Here is a 14,112-nt window from a genome sequence, read left to right on the forward strand (position 1 = left end):
TCATCGTTATATGGTCCTACGATGAGGGGGACGGACGTCTTACCAGCAACAAAAACAACTGAAAATAATAATAATGCGCCTGCAGCATGAGGTGGTAGACCGAAAATCGTTGATGTTTCAAAATCGTAAACACTGATATTTAATGTGTGTATTGTGCAGAAAATGAGGCGACTAAACGACTATCCGCGTGTGGGAATCGATTCTCATTTACAGAAAACCAGGATGATACGGTATGCTGAGGACACAGTAGTAGTTGGTGAAACTGAACACAGACTGGGTCGAGTACCTAATGAAGCTGAAGAAATAATAATTAGGATGCAAACTTCAAAAATTGTAGGTATAATTATTGATGAGAATTTAAAATCGAAAAGTTCCATTGCAAAAGAGCGCCACTCCATGTGTGTCTGGTCTGGGACGTGTACATAATATCAAAGCAAGGAGCTACAGGAAACAGAATAAATATTACGCGGTCGCGCGGTTCCAGACTGTATAGCCTAGAGTCGCTCGGTCATCCCGGCCGGCTGTTACGTGCACCTAACTGTAAATTGGACGTAAACATACGACTCGCAAAAAAGATTGTGGCTCCAGGAATTTCTATTTTCGCAGGGCAGCTGCAGCACTAAAAATTGCAGTCGACATGAGCTTAATGACGATGAATATGAAAATTTATTGAGCCAGTTGAAGATGGGTAAAACGCTGAAATGCTTTTCTGCATAAATACAGTTCTGTCTGGTTTACTGCATTTCTTGCAGTAATTAATCCACAGCCATTGGGCTCAGCAACCAGTATCGTGGATAAATTAATGGCGCCGAAATACGTGCTGCGCAGTTAATTTCGTGTTGGCATAAACTGCCACTGCACTTGGGAAACCTCAGTTCTTTCAGCAAAATAAATGTTTCGATACGCAAACCAAATTAGTACACTATCCAGAGATCCTTAAAATAGGCTATTGATTTTAAGACAATTTGTCACTTAGCCCTTGAAAACTAATTTCGAAAAAGTTCTACAATTGTATGTTTATTCTCTACTGGTTTCAGTTGTTACAACCTCTTCACAGTAAAAAACCAGTATCCGTCAACGAATCTTCTGTGAAGATGGTTGTAATATCTGACTCTGGTAAAAAATGAACATGTATGTTTCTTTTTTAATGAACGCACCGCCATTTGACTGTATTATTGTTTAATTACGACCTATATTTAAGAAAATATTTAGTAAATATCGGTTTACTGTTTTTGCGAAATATGATGTGCTCCCACTATTATTTACTGATGATGATGATGATCAGACTGATTTGTGGGACGCTAAACTGCGCGGTCATCAGCGCCGGTATACGTTTCCAATCTGTATTCAGGCCAGTCTAGCCACATTCATTCATGAACGATGGGATGATGACAACACAAACATCCAGTTCCCGGGCAGAGAAAATCCCCAATCCAGCCGGGATTCGAGCCCGAGACCCCATGATCCAGAGGTAGCGACGCTAGCCACTAGACCACGAGCTGTGGACATTTACAGATCTTTTAAAAAGACGATGATTTTACATCTGGCATTTCGTGGGGGGTCAATATTTTCTTAATTTATGGCCGATTTTCAGACTGTTGGCTTGCAATATGTATTAATGACAATCAGTTGAAAACGCAATAAAAGACCGAAACCTAGGTCGTAATTAAATTAACAACAATGCAGTCAAATGTTCATTTAAAGATTATTGTATAGCTGTTGCTCAACAACATAAAAACAAACATGTAATTTTCCAGCTGACTGCACAAATACCCTTTTTTCCGTATGTTTCACAGTTCTAGGCAGTCACCTACGAGATGTCCTAAAAGAAGTTCGTTCGTGTGGATCAAGTATGCACTGGACTTCTTAACTTGTTGGACCTCCTACACATTTTCTATACTTTAACGAAAGGTAGTTCCTTGGTGGAAAATCCTTGCTTGTAAGCGAGAACATTACCTGTAGAGCAGATGTCTGAAGCTGCGACTATCGTGATAAATATTCTGAAATGTTGCGCCACAGTGGATAGCGAAATGTGCTATTTACATTTACTCACCTTGTGTTTTTTTTCTGAAATGCGTTAGGGCAAATAAAGAAAAAAATATCGCTCAATAGAATAAATTTAAGTTCACGAAACTTTTACATTTTGTTCATTTTCAATTGCATATACATAATACAGCAATGACAGGCGTTGCCGTTCGTGGATTCAGCAAGGGCAATTGAGTTATAGCTGCGCGGCATGTGTTTCAACGATGGATCGGACGTAAGGGGTATATCGACTTCGCATTGTCCAGTTGACCGACAAGGCCGCATGGGGGGGGGGGGGGGGGTGATACGTTGTGTGTCTACCCTTATGACAATTCTGAGATAACTATAACGGCTCACAACAGCGGGAGTGAATGCTGTAGCCCCATACATGCTTTCAGAAGTATGGGTCTTTGACTATTGTCTGGATGTTTGCCGTTTGCGGAGGGCACAAGACATTTGTGAAAGGTAAATGAAAACTTTGATGATAAACGATTCTGAAATGTACACCAAAGTTGTAAGTCCACAAGTGACCAAGATACAATCCGGCAAAATCGGGTAGTTCTTTTGAAAATAAGATAAAAATATGGTGCTATGCACAAGTTAAAATTCACACCTACATTTCAGTCTCAATTCTAGTGAAAGATAGTGTTGTGAAATTGCATGAACCTTTTTGTTATCAGTATACGATATAAAGTAGCGCTGCGAAAGTCTTTATTTACATTCCACGTGCGATTTCCTTTTAAATTAAAGGCATCTGCAGCGGCACTTTCTCATAGATTCGAAACAGTTCACATCACAGTTTTTACATGTATAAAATGGTACTTGGAGTTATTCGTCTGTCCTACCAAAATCTGCGTTCCCCCTCTGGCGATACGTTAGAGGGGGCACTTCCATTACACTTGTGAAAAATCGCCACATATTCACGTAGAGATATTTTGGTTACGTAGCTTTGACATTTCGGTTTTCATTAGGTAAATGACGCAAAAGACTCCAGTGCTGATATAAGACCAATGTCTGATTTATCTTCCGAGAACTGTGACCTATCACTAAAAAAAATCTATCGTTGGTACAAAAGTTGTTCGCAGGAAAAGATCCAGTGAAGACGCCTTTAATACAAGGTGGCGCAGGGAAACGGGAAATTTCTAAATAACGTCATTTCCATAAATAAATTCATAAAACTAGTAATTTATTAACGAAAGTGAATGTATTCAGTATGCCATTATTCAGTATGTCTTTACAATCAAAATGTATAAGCAGCCGAACGTGTCAGGAACGTAAATAGATATTAGGCTGCAGCAAGGATAACGCGCTTGAAATTAAAAAAACGAACTTTCATGTGACAGCTGCCGAAAATGGACTCACCGTCAAGCTTGAAATAAATATTTTTACGCAGTAGACGAGCAGATACGTTGCTGAAGATTCTCTCGCTGCACTAAAACAAATGTACGGATATCACGGTGGGCGTAATGACCCAAAAGCGTCCGCGACAGTAAATTTGCGCTCTTGTTAAGGTATTCGTATTTGCTTGCGGTCTCCCTATGAGAAGCAGGAAGCCGGCAGTGCCGCTGCGCTAGCGCAACCTCGTGGTGTAGGCCTACTCACCGCGGCGCGTCCCGCCGTGTTCTCCGCACGCCGTCCGCGAGCAGACTGGCCGCTGGTGCCGGCCGCACTGGACCGCCAGCGCCGCTCTGCTGGCGCCACCAGCTGGCTGGCTGGCTGGCTGGCTACCTGTTACGCCCACGCAGCGCCACGGCGCGCCGCTATCCGACACCCCAGATCACGGAATCTGTGCGCCGGGCCAACACAACCTCTACTGCCTACATCTATGCAGATGTAGGCAGATTGAACGCAGTTTTCCGAAATTTCTTCACCAGGGAAGGAGAATGGAATATTCCAGAATTTGAAACACTAACAGCTGCTAGCACGAGTTTCTTAGAAGTAGATACCTTAGGGGTTGCGAAGCAACTCAGATCGCTTGATACGGGCACGTCTTCAGGTCCAGATTGTATACCGATTAGGTTCCTTTCAGATTACGCTGATACAATAGCTCCCTACTTAGCAATCATATACAACCGCTCGCTCACCTATAGATCTGTACCTACAGATTGGAAAATTGCGCAGGTCGCACCAGTGTTTAAGAACGGTAGCAGGAGTAATCCATCGAACTACAGACCTATATCATTGGCGTCTGTTTGCAGTAGGGTTTTGGAGCATATACTGTATTCAAACATTATGGTCCGCAGCTCGTGGTCGTGCGGTAGCGTTCTCGCTTCCCGCGCCCGGGTTCCCGGGTTCGATTCCCGGCGGGGGTCAGGGATTTTCTCTGCCTCGTGATGACTGGGTGTTGTGTACTTTCCTTAGGTTAGTTAGGTTTAAGTAGTTATAAGTTCTAGGGGACTGATGACCATAGATGTTAAGTCCCACAGTGCTCAGAGCCATTTGAACCAAACATTATGAATCACCTCGAAGGGAACGATCTATTGATACGCAATCAGCATGGTTTCAGAAAACATCGTTCTTGTGCAACGCAGCTAGCTCTTTATTCGCACGAAGTAATGGCCGCTATCGACAGGGGATCTCAAGTTGATTCCGTATTTCTAGATTTCCGGAAAGCTTTTGACACCGTTCCTCACAAGCGTCTTCTAATCAAGCTGCGGGCCTATGGGGTATCGTCGCAGTTGTGCTACTAGATTCGTGATTTCCTGTCAGGAAGGTCGCAGTTCGTAGTAACAGACGGCAAGTCAACGAGTAAAACTGAAGTGATATCAGGTGTTCCCCACGGAATCGTCCTGGGACCTCTGCTGTTCCTGATCTATATAAATGGCCTGGGTGACAATCTGAGCAGTTCTCTTAGGTTGTTCGCAGATGATGCTGTAATTTGCCGTCTAGTAAGGTCATCGTAGACCAGTATCAGTTGCAAAGCGATTTAGAAAAGATAGCTGTATGGTGTGGCAGGTGGCAGTTGACGCTAAATAACGAAAGTGTGAGGTGATCCACATGAGTTCCAAAGGAAATCCGTTGGAATTCGATTACTCGATAAATAGTACAATTCTCAAGGCTGCCAATTCACCTAAGTACCTGGGTGTTAAAATTACGAACAACTTCAGTTGGAAAGACCACATAGATAATATTGTGGGGAAGGCGAGCCAAAGGTTGCGTTTCATTGGCAGGACACTTCGAAGATGCAACAAGTCCACTAAAGAGACAGCTTACACTACACTCGTTCGTCCTCTGTTAGAATATTGCTGCGCAGTGTGGGATCCTTATCAGGTTTGATTGACGGAGGACATCGAAAGGGTGCAAAAAGGGCAGCTCGTTTTGTATTATCACGTAATAGGGGAGAGAGTGTGGCAGATATGATACGCGAGTTGGGATGGAAGTCATTAAAGCAAAGACGTTTTTCGTCGCGGTGAGATCTATTTACGAAATTTCAGTCACCAACTTTCTCTTCCGAATGCGAAAATATTTTGTTGAGCCCAACCTACATAGGTAGGAATGATCCTCAAAATAAAATAAGAGAAATCAGAGCTCGAACAGAAAGGTTTAGGTGTTCGTTTTTCCCGCGCGCTGTTCGGGAGTGGAATGGTAGAGAGATAGTGTGATTGTGGTTCGATGAACCCTCTGCCAAGCACTTAAATGTGAATTGAAGAGTAGTCATGTAGATGCACAAGGCGGAAGGCACGCTGTACCACTACTAGTCATTTCCGTTCCTGTTGCACTCGCAAACATAGCGAGGAAAACCACTTGTCTGTGTCTCTGCGTATGAGCCCTAATTTCTCCTATCTCATCTTCGTGGTCCTTACCTGAAATATACGCTGACGGTAGTAGAATCATTCTGCAATCAGCTGCAAATACCGCTTTTCTAAATTTTCTCAATAGCGTTCCTCGAGAAGAATGTCACCTTCCCTCCAGGAAGAAGCGTCCGATCCCACGCGTCGGCTTTGATCCGTGACGTAAGGGTGTTGTGTGTGACGTCATGACGGCGCGGAGTTTGGGTTGTGAGTGTGGCGTGGTTGTAGATGTCGTCGTGTTGTGGTTTGTTGTGCTCTCTGGTGGTATGTTCAGGGTTTTCTTTTGTGGTGTAATGGGCTCAGTTTGCTTTTGCTCATTATCCAGAATTTTTAGAGTGTCGGCTGTGTTTGTAGTGGAATTCGCTTCAGTGAGTTAACGATTTTGTGTGAAGGTTAATTTAGTGTTGTTCGCTGTACGTCGTGTGGTAATTTTAGTAAAATTAATCGGTTGTTGATTTTGTTCAGGAATGGATATGACGGATAAAATTAACAGTGCGCGGGTCAAGGGAAGTGTTCGATCCCAATGTGTGGCTGGGATGTTTTTGAGCTATATAGGCCAAGGGAAGTGTTTGATCCTAATTTAGGGGATCGGGAGATGCTGTTGAGCTATATAGGTCAAGGGAAGTGTCCGATTCCAGATGATATTGTGTCTAGTGGTATTTGGGGAGTTTTGTGATGTCGGTTTTTTTGTCTTTTTGTGTGGTTTTGTATGGGGGTGGGTGTCTAAATTTGTTTATATTTAGTTTGCCCCCCACCTAAAAACACCCCATTCCCGCGTTTGTCCCGTTAGTGTCATTAGGCTTTTTGTGGAAAGTGTGTGTTTTTCGATGTATTTTCGTCTTCATAATGCGTACGTAACGACTTTATATGCGCTATATTGGAATCGTGGTTTATGGTCGTTTCCGCCATATTTGTGACGTCATGGGTCAAAGCAGACGGGCGAGATCGGACGCTTCCGTATTTCCATCTCAATTGAGTTCTCCAAGCGGGCCCGTGATACCTGGTTGTCATTTGAATATACCGGAAACAAATCTAGCAGTAGGCCTCTTAAATGATTCGATGTCTTCATTTAATACGGCCCGTTGCTGATCCCAAACGCTCCAGCAGTACTGAAGAACAGGTCGCATCAGCGTCCTAAAAGCGATCTGCTTTACAGATGAACCTCGCTTTCCTAAAATTCTCCTAATAAACACAAGTCGACCATTCGCCTTGTCTACTACAATCCTCACATCCTCGTTCCATTTTCATATCGCTTTGCGACGCTACGGCCAGATATTTAAACGACGTTATGTGCCAGGCAGGAAACTACTAATGCTGCATCCGAACATTACCGCTTTGTTCTTCCTACTCGTGCGCATTAACTTACACTTTTATACATTCATCACACTAATTGAAATTTTTGCCAAGTCTCTCAACTTCGACACCTTCCGCTTCACTACAGCATTATCACCAGACTACGGAAGACTGCGGCCCACGCTGTCTACCAGGTCATTTATGTATGTACAAAGTAATAGCGAATTTTCAGAATGCTGGAGTAGCTTGGGTCAGCAACTTCTGTAAATCCGTAGAACGAAAAACCAGTCCTAGTTGCAAATTTTTTTATTTTTGATAGATTCGATGATTTATTTCGGGCCGAGACCCATTTCTAAATCATTATAACAAAGTCGAATATTATCTTTATACACTGTAAATGTTCATTACACACATTTAACATCTTCGCAAATCCCATTTTTGACTTTGTTATGGTAATTTGAAAATGGGCCTCGGTCCGAAACTAATCATCGAGTGAATAAAAAGTAAAACTTTGCAGCTTGGACTGGTTTTTCGTTCTACAAAATAACAGCCCTTCCGCCACAGTGACCCTGGGCCCTTCCGACGATACCCCTGTCTCCGACGAACACTCGGCGTCGAGGACAACGTACTGGGCGAGAGACGCTTTCTGAAACAGTGCTGATTCGTGGATACTAGCTTTCCGTTCTCGAGGAAATTTATTATTTTCGAACTCAGTTCATGTTTCAGAGGATGCAAAGCAAGTACCACAGATCGAACGCTTGACTGGAACTGTGCAAAAATTATTTTCAAATATGGATATACGTCTGTCCTAACACCTTCGAAGATCGCTTATCTGTAAAACTCTGCGATTGTGTACACTCGATATCTCAGTATTGAAGTGGAGCTTGTGTAGTGCAGAGACTTTCCCAGAGCCTACCACAAGGCACGAAGTAGGAACGACTGACGCCTCGTCCAGCCGTCCTGACAAACACAACGTGTCCAGTAAAAATATAATTTGCATTTCCGATGGTAGATTCATACTCTACCCAAACTGGCGAATCGTCTTATGTATGTCTTGTGTCGTCATGAATAAATTCCAAAACCGTAGATTACTAGACCCTCGTAAAATTTACAATTACATTTGGCATCTTTTCGCGGTTCTCACCAATCCGGAGTCGTGAGCGACACATGCTCTTGAGTACTTTCATGGCAAACATTATTGTTAACAATGGCTGAATTATTTATTGCCTGACTGCAGCGGTTCGCTGGTACTGGTGTTTTTCTAGTAAATATTACGAATGATTACTCATGGTTGTGTGTGTGTGTGTGTGTGTGTGTGTGTGTGTTCTAATGGTTCGCATATTTCTTTTACGCAGAGAATTTATCTTAGTGACAGAAGGGTGTTACGTTATGTCACATTGGCCATCTTCGGTGTTGATTTCGTCGCTTGCTACAGAAATTAGCTCGAGATGGAAGATGTCGAGTTTGATTTTGCCACTAACATAGTGCGTGCTGTGCGAGGGGAAACTTCACCAGAACAACAGCAACAGCAGCAGCAGCAGCAGCAGCAGCAGCAGCAGAAGAAGAACGTATAAACCACTTCAAGGGAGAAAAGTACGCTCATTTTGTCCTTCGAGCAAATGAAGAATGGCAACATTTTGTAACCACTGTTCAAGAGCAGTTTGCGCAGAATACTGAGCTAGGTCTTGCATAGATTGCAATAGTAATGTCTAAAACAGGATACTCTACTCATTAGGTGTTTAAAGTACTCTTGGAGTTATAATAATTACCGTAATTTGCAAGTAGTGCATAACAGAAATTATGGCTTCTTTTCCAATTGCCACTATAGGCTATAAAACAGAACAATTTATACTTTTTTGTATGTAACATACCGCTGGAGCTCTAGTAATTACAATAATCTAGTACATAACCTATAAATCATTATTTCCTTTGAATGAAATTTGGAATAGTAAAATTTACGATGGTTTAGAAGCAATGTAACATTCCCCCGCCCCCTTTAGTGCTCTAGGATTTAATTAATCGTTAATTAAATGCCATCAAACTAATTTTCCTCGGCATTTAGATGTCACTGTAAGAGGTCCTGTTAACTTCTGCCAGGGGCCGGAAACCGTAACGTACCTCACAACTTTCCTCCCAACTTACAGTCTCTCCCACGACTGTATTCTGTTTCGTTACGAATGGTATGATGATGATCAGCAGTTCCGAAAAGGAAGTTTCAGCCATTCTTAGATAATTACGAAAATCAGCTCCGTAAGTAACAGAGCGTAGGTGTATTTCTTTCTTGATGAGTTTCGTTCCTCGGATTAGTCACTTGTTTGCCCAAGCTTCCTCTCGGATTTTTTTGCCTTGTTACCTTTAAAACAGGTCTATCTAATGGTAGCTCTCTTCAAATCTATATCTACATGCACATCAATATTCCGCAAGCCACCTTATGGTGTGTGGCGGAGGGTAGATGAAGTGTTTTACATTTAGGATAGGGTCTAAATTTGGGCTAGCTAGAAATTTGGTACTGCGAAAGGCTGCAATCTGGCTGCAACAACGCAAAACAGCGTTTCTGGCCCCATCAGCTGTTCTGTAAAACCGCCACGAAAGTTCTTTGTCGTATGCGATTGTGGTCAACATAAACTCAATTTCTATCGTCTTAAAACGTTTGCAGGTAGACATTTATTATTTTTTCATGCAGTTTCTGTTAACACAAATAGTCTTCTCTCTGGGGTGTCGTATTAAGGGTAATACTAGCTTTTAGAATGTCTTTAGTTTTAATAGCTACTATTTTCCGATATTTTGTAATTACCCTGAAAATTAGTATCAGCAGTAGTCTAAATTCTGGCCATTACGTGTGGTCTATATTTGGGCTAAAGATAGTCTACATATTGGACCATTTTGTCGATATGATTATCCTATACAGTTTTAGTTCTACAAACAAGAGAAGAAAACAAAAATATCTCCCGCAGGGAAACAGGAAGAAATGGAACGAGGCAGATCAGCGCCTTTAAAAAAAGCAACAAATTATTTAAAGCTGTCGGATCTGTCCTGATAACTGACAGCCCTTACAAAACAATGTTACAAAAGAGTGCTTCTGACGAAAAAATTTTTGCTTATCCTCTGAAACTATACACTGTGAAAAATAAACCGAAGTTTGGAAAAGTGTCTGAAATCTCATCCAAAAAAGTGGAGGTTGAGAAAAATGAAAAAAATTACAAATGGAAAAGGACGAAAAAAGCATGAAGATAGTCCAGGTGAGTCAGTTAGATGAACCGGCAACGCGACTCGTTAGCGGCGACTCGGTTGATTTAGACTTTGCTGCTGGACAGAAACAGGCCAAACTGATGATGCAGAACGCATTTTTTGCGAAGGAAACTTTTGTGGTGACTTGCAAGGAGAGCGGTGTGTTATGTGCACCACACGTAATGTGGGCACCACAACGAACGTGCAGGGACTGATATTTATGTTTGTGAATCTTGCAAAGAGAATACAATATTTTACATTATGTGACCTGATTTTTTGAATACCGGAGTGATTCTAAAATAAAACTATGCAATATTATTTTGAAAGTACTTCATAAATTGTTCTGATATTGTATTCTATAAACAAATTGTTTTCATTTATCTTACTGTGGTTTTCAACGATATTTGAATACTTTTAGAACTAGTCCAAATTTAGACCACACCTCCAAGTTGTGTACATTCACCAATATTTTTTAAAATCGGAAACAAGAAGAAATAGAGAAAGTATGATACATTCCATCTTAATTACTTATAGTAGAACAGTCAAAATATTTTTTACTGCAATATTCTTCATTTATTTTGAATAGAACGTTAGATGTGCCTTAAAAAGTAAATGGTAACCAAAATGTAGACCAGTCACTCTACTTCTGGTGCCATTCTCAAGTCGTCGTCCCCTCCCCCTCCCCTTCCCTATTTCAGTTGCGAATGGCGCTTGAGAAGGATGAAACACTTATCACTTTCATTTTACCATCATGGTCCACTCGCGATGTACTGGTGGAAGCAAATTGCTGGTTGGCTTTTCTAGGAACAATGGGCTCTCGGAATTTTAATTGTAAAGCACGCCATGATGTACTGTCTGCCCTTGGAGTGCAGTTATTTCCTTTACGCTCTCACACTCTCTAGTCTAACCTGCAACGAAACGAACCACTCTTCTTTAAGTCTTCTGTACTTCTAGTAATTGAATATGGGAAGGGTCTCAGGGTGATACTACTCGTAAATACTCTGAAATACGCCACTTTTGTGGACCGAGTACTTCAGCTTTCCAGTTTTTTCACTGAATCTCTGTGTGGCGTACACTTTTGTATTATCATTACAGCCGGTCACTCCCACTTATTTGTGACGTTACTGTCACCCCACCTTAGTATCTGAACACGTATCAGGCGGCCAGAGTTGGGACTCGCGTCCGTGGCGAGACGTTGGCGTACAGGAGAGTAAATCGCGTAACGTTGACCGTCGTGATGCTCCTGCTAATGTTATAAGTTTCGTTGAAATATGGCTTCGATGTCACGAAGAATCGGACGGTTTGGTAGCAAAAAAAATGTTCAATTGTGTCTGAAATCTTATGGGACTTAACTGCTAAGGTCATCAGTCCCTAAGCTTACACTCTATCTAACCTAAATTATCCTAAGGACAAACACACACACCCATGCCCGAGGGAGGACTCGAATCTCCGCCGGGACCAGCTGCACAGTCCATGACTGCAGCGCCTTAGACCGCTCGGCGTTTGGTAGCAGTGTGCTGTATCGGCATCCGTTGTTCATATATCCTCGATCTTGACTTATTTTTGCGATATTTATGAGTGTATCATTGAGAAACTTCAGAACCATTGACAGACTACACTGTGCCTTTTGTGTAATATCGTAGTGACTTACAATGCGACCAGCGTATTTATAAACTTAATTGCAGTACTAGGCCACAAAATTTACGGAACTTACTCGTCCAGTAGTGGCCAAACACGTGTTATTAACAGTAGTGCAAAATGGCTCTGAGCACTATGGGACTTAACTTCTGAGGTGATCAGTCCCCTAGAACTTACAACTACCTAAACCTAAATAACCTAAGGACATCACACACACCCATGCCCGAGGCAGGACTCGAACCTGCTACCGTAGCGGTCGCGCGGTTCCAGACTGTAGCGCCTAGAACCGCTCGACCACCCCGGCCGGCTTAACAGTAGTCAAAAGTGCTGTGCAGCAGGTTGTTTCATGAAAGAAACTCCAGAATACACGCGAGTGCCACCTACACAGGTAGGACGCCTCGCTGTGTTGACGGTTGTAGTCTATGTACCATCGGAGGGTGACTTATTGATAGGAACTATATCCTGGTCTATTAAAAAACTAAAAACCCGCCTCGATTGCGAAAGAAGCACCTAGTGTTAACCTAGGTTTCGGCGTAGATACCTACACCTTCTTCAGAACAATAAATACCACAAGTGCCTAAGAAGACCTTTGTCAATGATTAAAAGAACACCATATGTTTATGGCGGGTCATGGCCCATCGAACATAGGTCAGTGTGAGGTGGAACGTACACTATTAAGTTAAGCAGTGGTTTTGACTCTGTACATATGTACTGTTTGTGTTTTCCTTTTCTTTTTTGTTTATAAATGTATAGCTATGGTGTTCTTTTTGTCATTGACATTTTTTCGTAGGCACTTGTGGGTTTCATTGTTCTGAAGAAGGTGTAGTTATCTACGCCGAAACCTGGGTTAACACTAGGTGCTTTTTTCGCAATCGAGGCAGGTTTTGAGTTTTTTAATATATTAACCAACGACTGCTCACGCGCTGCAATGTTGAAGGTTCTTATATCCTGGTCTGACATTAACGAACATACGACTGCAGCACGCTCATTTCTGCAATGCCCGATGTACTGATATAAGCAACGCAGTGGAATATTCCAACAAGACTACACCAGTATACAACGAAAGATCCTAATACAACCAACACTTGTTCCCGTCTCCAGCGATTTAACGCCAACAGTGTATTCGAACAGTAATTAACATCTTTCCCTACTTCTGCCCAGTACGTTGCAATTTTAATCGCTGACGGCCCACTGCAAGTTTGTGGAATGAAAGTCGACCCTCTGCGGGTTTTGCTGCATTTCGCTACGTTTTCCTGGCCTTGGAAATTGATAAGATGGAGCAAAGACAGGCACTTCCCCAACCAGCTGAGCAGGGGGGAGATCATGTCACCCACAGTGATACGACAATCTCCGCTCGAAGGTCGCGTTTACCGTCAAGGGTACACAAGATTCCGTTATCGCGCGCGCTCCATAATCACAATGCTGTCTAAGACAGCGGCGCATCTCTAACTGCGCCATGTTGTCCTTGCATGCATCTTCAGAGTATCGCGATTTTTGCCGCAGATGAGGTAGTTCTAGTACCTGACGCTTCATGACGGAGGATGTTTTAAGGAATGAACTGTAACAGAACGTCTAGTCTTTTAAATAAACAAACTATTTATCAGATGTGATCAGACTGTTCGCTGACGATACTAGTGTGTCATCTTTCTTGGCTTATCAGTCTTCTGACTTGTTTGATGAAGCCGGCCATGGCATCCCCTCCACCGCCAACCTCTTCATCTCAAACTATCGCTTGTACCCAGCGTCCTCACTAATCTCTGCCTTACAGATTTTACCCTCGACAGCTCCCTCTTGCACCATAGAATTACTCCAAGCAGACAATTACAGAGTCAACTCATGAAGGTAATGTCTCAGGCCTCATAGCAAGCAACAGACCTGAACTTGTCAAATCAGTAAATGTAGAGGCTGGTTGGTTGATTCGGGGGAGGGGACCAAACAATGAGGTCATCGGATCTAATCGGATTAGGGGAAGTTGGGGAAGGAAGTCGGCCGTGCCCTTTCAAAGTAATCATCCCGGTATTTGCCCGAAACGATTAAGGGAAATCATGGAAAATCTAAATCAGGATGGCCGGACGCGGGTTTGAACTGTCGTCCTGCCGAATGCGAGTCCAGTGTGCTAACCACTGAGCCAGCTCGC

At 42.6% G+C, this 14,112-nt stretch overlaps 2 protein-coding genes across 2 annotated transcripts in view; one reads left to right on the forward strand and one right to left on the reverse strand.

Annotated features, from left to right (window-relative positions):
• Positions 1 to 3,649, reverse strand: part of LOC124621799 (zinc transporter 1) — a 338,684-nt gene extending 335,035 nt beyond the window's left edge. Inside the window, exon 1 of the mRNA XM_047147236.1 lies at positions 3,628 to 3,649. The gene's annotated coding sequence lies outside the window, so the exon portion shown is untranslated. The remainder of the gene's footprint in view (positions 1 to 3,627) is intronic.
• Positions 1 to 14,112, forward strand: part of LOC124623085 (trichohyalin-like) — a 574,208-nt gene that overhangs the window by 79,365 nt on the left and 480,731 nt on the right. The window lies entirely within an intron of this gene.

Source organism: Schistocerca americana, chromosome 7, assembly GCF_021461395.2.
Source record: "Schistocerca americana isolate TAMUIC-IGC-003095 chromosome 7, iqSchAmer2.1, whole genome shotgun sequence".
Classification (NCBI taxonomy): Eukaryota; Metazoa; Arthropoda; class Insecta; order Orthoptera; family Acrididae; genus Schistocerca; species Schistocerca americana.